A 6,000-nucleotide genomic window follows, 5' to 3' on the forward strand; every position below is an offset into this window, starting at 1 on the left:
TTGCAGAGTTAGGAAGACTCCTAAGCTCACTCTACAAGAACACCATCACCCTGATACCAAAACCACACAAAGATACCACAAAAAAGAAAATTATAGACCAATATTACTGATGAACATAGAAGCAAATATCGTCAACAAAATAGTAGCAAACAGAAACCAGCAACACATTAAAACGATCATACAACATGATCAATTGGGATTTTTTCCAGGGACACAAAGATTCTTCAATGTATGCAAATCATTCAATGAGATACACCATATTGCCAAACTGAAGAAGAAAATAAACATATGATCATCTCAATAGATGCAGAAAAAGCTTTCAACAAAATTAAACCCCCATTTATGATAAAAACTCTCCAGAAACTGGGCATAGAGGGAACCTACCTCAACATAATAAACTCACAGTAAACATCATTCTCAGTGGTGAAAAACTGAAAGCATTTCCTCTAAGGTCAGGAAAAAGATAAGGATGTCCACTCTCACTACTATAATTCAACATAGTTTTGGAAGTCCTAGCCACGGAAATCAGACAAGAAAAAGAAATAAAAGGAATCCAAATTAGAAAAGAAGAAGTAAAACTGTCACTGTTTGCAGATGACATACTATACATAGAGAATCCTAAAGATGCTACCAGAAAACTACTAGAGCTAATCAATGAATTTGGTAAAGTAACAGGATACAAAATTAATGCACAGAAATCTCTGGCATTCCTATACACTAATGATGAAAAATCAGAAAGATAAATTTAAGAAACAAACCCATTCACCATTGCCACAAAACAAATAAAATAACTAGGAATAAACCTACCTAAGGAGGTAAAATACCTGTACTCAGAAAACTCTAAGACACTGATGAGAGAAATCAAAGATGACACAGACTGAGATACATACCATGTTCTTGCTTTGGAAGAATCAATATTGTGGAAATGACTGTACTACCCTAAGCAATCTACAGATTAAATGCAATTCCTATCAAAGTACCAATGGCGTTTTTCACAGAACTAGAAGAAAAGCCTTAAAATTTGTATGGAAACATGAAAGACCTCAAATAGTCAAAGTAATCTCTTTTATTTTTCTTTTTCTTTTACATCATTATTGGAGTATAATTGCTTTACAATGGTGTGCTAGCTTCTGCCCGACAACAAAGTGAATCAGCTATACATATACATATGTTCCCATATCTCCTCCCTCTTGCATCTCTCTCCCTCCCACCCTCCCTATCCCCCCACTCCAGGTGGTCACAAAGCACCGAGCTGACCTCCCTGTGCTATGCGGCTACTTCCCACTAGCTATCTATCTTACGTTTGGTAGTGTATATATGTCCATGACTCTCTCTCGCTTTGTCACCGCTTACCCTTCCCCATCCCCATATCCTCAAGTCCATTCTCTGGTAGGTCTGTGTCTTTACTGCTCTCTTACACCTAGGTTCTTCATGACATTTTTTTTTCTTAATTCCGTATATATATATGTGTTGGCATACGGTATTTGTCTTTCTCTTTCTGACTTACTTCACTCTGTATGACAGACTCTAGGTCTATCCACTCATTACAAATAGCTCAATTTTGTTTCTTTTTATGGCGGAGTAATATTCCATGTATATATGTGCCACATCTTCTTTATCCATTCGTCCAATGATGGACACTTAGGTTGTTTCCATCTCCTGGCTATTGTAAATAGAGCTGCAATGAACATTTTGGTACATGACTCTTTTTGAATTATGGTTTTCTCAGGGTATATGCTGAGTAGTGGGATTGCTGGGTCATATGGCAGTTCTATTTGTAGTTTTTTAAGGAACCTCCATACTGTTCTCCATAGTGGCTGTACCAATTCACATTCCCACCAGCAGTGCAAGAATGTTCCCTTTCTCCACACCCTCTCCAGCATTTATTGTTTCTAGATTTTTTGATGATGGCCATTCTGACAGGTATGAGATGATATCTCACTGTAGTTTTGATTTCCATTTCTCTAATAATTAATGATGTTGAGCATTCTTTCATGTGTCTGTTGGCAGTCTGTTTATCTTCTTCGGAAAAATGTCTATTTAGGATTTCAGCCCATTTTTGGATTGGGTTGTTTGTGTTTTTGTTATTGAGCTGCATGTGCTTCTTGTAAATTTCAGAGATTAATCCTTTGTCAGTTGCTTCATTTGCAAATATTTTCTCCCATTCTGAGGGTTGTCTTTTGGTCTTGTTTATGGTTTCCTTTGCTGTGCAAAATCTTTGAAGTTTAATTAGGTCCCATTTGTTTATTTTTGTTTTTATTTCCATTTCTCTAGGAGGTGGGTCAAAAAGGATCTTGCTGTGATTTATGTCATACAGTGTTCTGCCTATGTTTTCCTCTAAGAGTTTGATAGTTTCTGGCCTTACATTTAGGTCTTTAATCCATTTTGGGTTTATTTTTGTGTATGGTGTTAGGGAGTGATCTAATCCCATACTTTTACATGTACTTGTCCAGTTTTCCCAGCACCACTTATTGAAGAGGTTGTCCTTTCTCCATTGTACATTCCTGCTTCCTTTATCAAAGATAAGGTGACCATATGTTCGTGGGTTTATCTCTGGGTTTTCTATCCTATTCCATGGATCTATATTTCTGTTTTTGTGCCAGTACCATACTGTCTTTATTAATGTAGCTTTGTAGTATAGTGTGAAGTCAGGGAGCCTGATTCCTCCAGCTCTGTTTCTCATTCTAAAGATTGCTTTGGCTATTTGGGGTCTTTTGTGTTTCCATACAAATTGTGAAATTTTTTGCTCCAGTTCTGTGAAAAATGCCAGTGGTAGTTTGATAGGGATTGCATTGAATCTATAGATTGCTTTCGGTAGTAGAGTCATTTTCACAATGTTGATTCTTCCAATCCAAGAACATGGTATATCTCTCCATCTATTTGTATCATCTTTAATTTCTTTCATCAGTGTCTTATAATTTTCAGCATACAGGTCTTTTGTCTCCTTAGGTAGTTTATTCCTAGATATTTTATTTATTTATTTATTTTTGCAGTGGTAAATGGGAGGGTTTCCTTGATTTCATTTTAAGATTTTTCATCATTAGTGTATAGTAATGCCAGAGAATTCTGTGCATCTATTTTGTATCCTGCCACTTTACCAAATTCATTGATTAGCTCTAGTAGTTTTCTGGTAGCATCTTTAGGATTCTCTATGTACAGTATCATGTCATCTGCAAACAGTAATGGCTTTACTTCTTCTTTTCTGATTTGGATTCCTTTTATTTCCTATTCTTCTCTGATTGCTGTGGCTAAAACTTCCAAAACTATGTTGAATAATAGTGGTGAAAGTGGGCAATATTGTCTTGTTCCTGCTCTTAGTGGAAATGGTTTCAGTTTTTCACCATTGAGGATGATGTTGTCTGTGGGTTTGTCACATATGGCTTTATTATGTTGAGGAAAGTTCCCTCTATGCCTACTTTCTGGAGGGTTTTTATCGTAAATGGGTGTTGAATTTTGTCAAAAGCTTTCTCTGCATCTATCTAGATGACCATATGGTTTTTCTCCTTCAAATTATTAATATGGTGTATCACATTGATTGATTTGCATACATTGAAGAATCCTTGCATTCCTGGAATAAACCCCGCTTGATCATGGTGTATGATCCTTTCAATGTGCTGTTGGATTCTGTTTGCCAGTATTTTGTTGAGGATTTTTGCCTCTATGTTCATCAGTGATATTGGCCTGTAAATTTCTTTCTTTGTGACATCCTTTTCTGGTTTTGGTATGAGGGTGATGGTGGCCTTGTAGCATGAGTTTGTGATTGTTCTTCCCCTCTGCTATATTTTGGAAGAGTTTGAGAAGGATAGGTGTTAGCTCTTCTATAAATGTTTGATAGAATTCGCCTGTGAAGCCATCTGGTCCCGGGCTTTTGTTTGTTGGAAGATTTTTAATCACAGTTTCAATTTCAGTGCTTGTGATTGGTCTGTTCATATTTTCTATTTCTTCCTGATTCAATCTTGGCAGGTAGTGTATTTCTAAGAATTTGTCCATTTCTTCCAGGTTGTCCATTTTATGGGCATAGAGATGTCTGTCGTAATCTCTCATGATCCTTTGTACTTCTGTAGTGTCAGTTGTTACTTCTCCTTTTTCATTTCTAATTCTACTCGAGTCATTTCCCTTTTTTCTTGTTGAGTCTGCCTAATGATTTACCAATTTTGTTTATCTTCTCAAAGAACCAGGTTTTAGTTTTATTAATCTTTGCTATCATTTCTTTCATTTCTTTTTCATTTATTTCTGATCTGATCTTTATGATTTCTTTCCTTTTGCTAACTTTGGTTTTTTTTTGTTCTTCTTTCTCTAATTGCTTTAGGTGCAAGGTTAGGTTGTTTATTTGAGATGTTTCTTGTTTCTTAAGGTAGGATTGTATTGCTATAAACTTCCCTCTTAGCACTGCTTTTGCTGCATCCCATAGGTTTTGGGTCGTCTTGTCTCCATTGTCAACTGTTTCTAGGCATGTTTTTATTTCCTCTTTGATTTTTTCAGTGATTACTTCATTATTAAGTAGTGTTTTGTTTAGCCTTCATGTGTTTGTATTTTTTACATATCTTTTCCTGTAATTGATATCTAGTCTCATAGTACTGTGGTCAGAAAGATACTTGATACAATTTCAATTTTCTTAAATTTACCAAGGCTTGATTTGTGACCCAAGATATGATCTATCCTGGAGAATGTTCCATGAGCACTTGAGAAAAGTGTGTATTCTGTTGTTTTTGGATGGAATGTAGTATAAATATCAATTAAGTCCATCTTGTTTAAAGTATCATTTAAAGCTTGTGTTTCCTTATTTATTTTCATTTTGGATGATCTGTCCATTGGTGAAAGTGGGGTGTTAAACTCCCCTACTATGAATGTGTTACTGTCGATTTCCCCTTTTATGGCTGTTAGTATTTGCCTTACGTATTGAGGTGCTCCTATGTTGGATTCATAAATATTTACAATTGTTATATCTTCCTCTTGGATTGATCCCTTGATCACTATATAGTGTCCTTCTTTGTCCCTTGTAATAGTCTTTATTTTAAAGTCTATTTTGTCTGATATGAGAATTGCTATTTCAGCTATCTCTTGATTTCCATTTGCATGGAATATATTTTTCCATCCCCTCACTTTCAGTCTGTATGTGTCCCTAGGTCTGAAGTAGGTCTCTTGTAGAAGGCATATATATGGATGTTGTTTTTGTATTCATTCAGCTGGTCTGTGTCTTTTGGTGGGAGCATTTAATCCTTTTACATTTAAGGTAATTATCGATATTTATGTTCCTATTACCATTTTCTTAATTGTTTTGGGTTTGTTATTGTAGGTCTTTTCCTTCTCTTGTGTTTCTTGCCTAGAGAAGTTCTTTAGCATTTGTTCTAAAGCTGGTTTGTTGGTGCTGTACTCTCTCAGCTTTTGTTTGTCTCTAAAGGTTTTAATTTCTCCATCAAATCTGAATGAGATCCTTGCTGAGTAGACTAATCTTGGTTGTAGGTTTTTCTCCTTCATCAGTTTAAGTACGTCCTCCCAGTCCCTTTTGGCTTGCAGAGTTTCTGCTGAAAGATCAGCTGTTAACTTTATGGGGATTCCCTTGTGTGTTATTTGTTGTTTTTCCTTTTCTACTTCTAATATGTTTTCTTTGCATTTAATTTTTGATAGTTTAATTAATATGTGTCTTGACGTGTTTCTCCTTCAATTTATCCTGTATGGAACTCTCTGTGCTTCCTGGACTTGATTAAGTATTTCCTTTCCCATATTAGGGAAGTTTTCAACTATAATCTCTTCAAATATTTTGTCAGTCCCTTTCTTGTTCTCTTCTTCTTCTAGAACCCGTATTATTCGAATGTTGGTGCATTTAATGTTGCCCCAGAGGTCTCTGGGACTGTCGTCAGTTCTTTTCATTCTTTTTTCTTTATTCTGCTCTGCAGTAGTTATTTCCACTATTTTATCTTCCAGGTCACTTATCCATTTTTCTGCTTCAGTTATTCTGCTATTGATCCCTTCTAAAGGATTTTTAATTTCATTTATTTT

This window comes from Delphinus delphis, chromosome 19 (assembly GCF_949987515.2).
Source record: "Delphinus delphis chromosome 19, mDelDel1.2, whole genome shotgun sequence".
In the NCBI taxonomy this organism is placed as follows: Eukaryota; Metazoa; Chordata; class Mammalia; order Artiodactyla; family Delphinidae; genus Delphinus; species Delphinus delphis.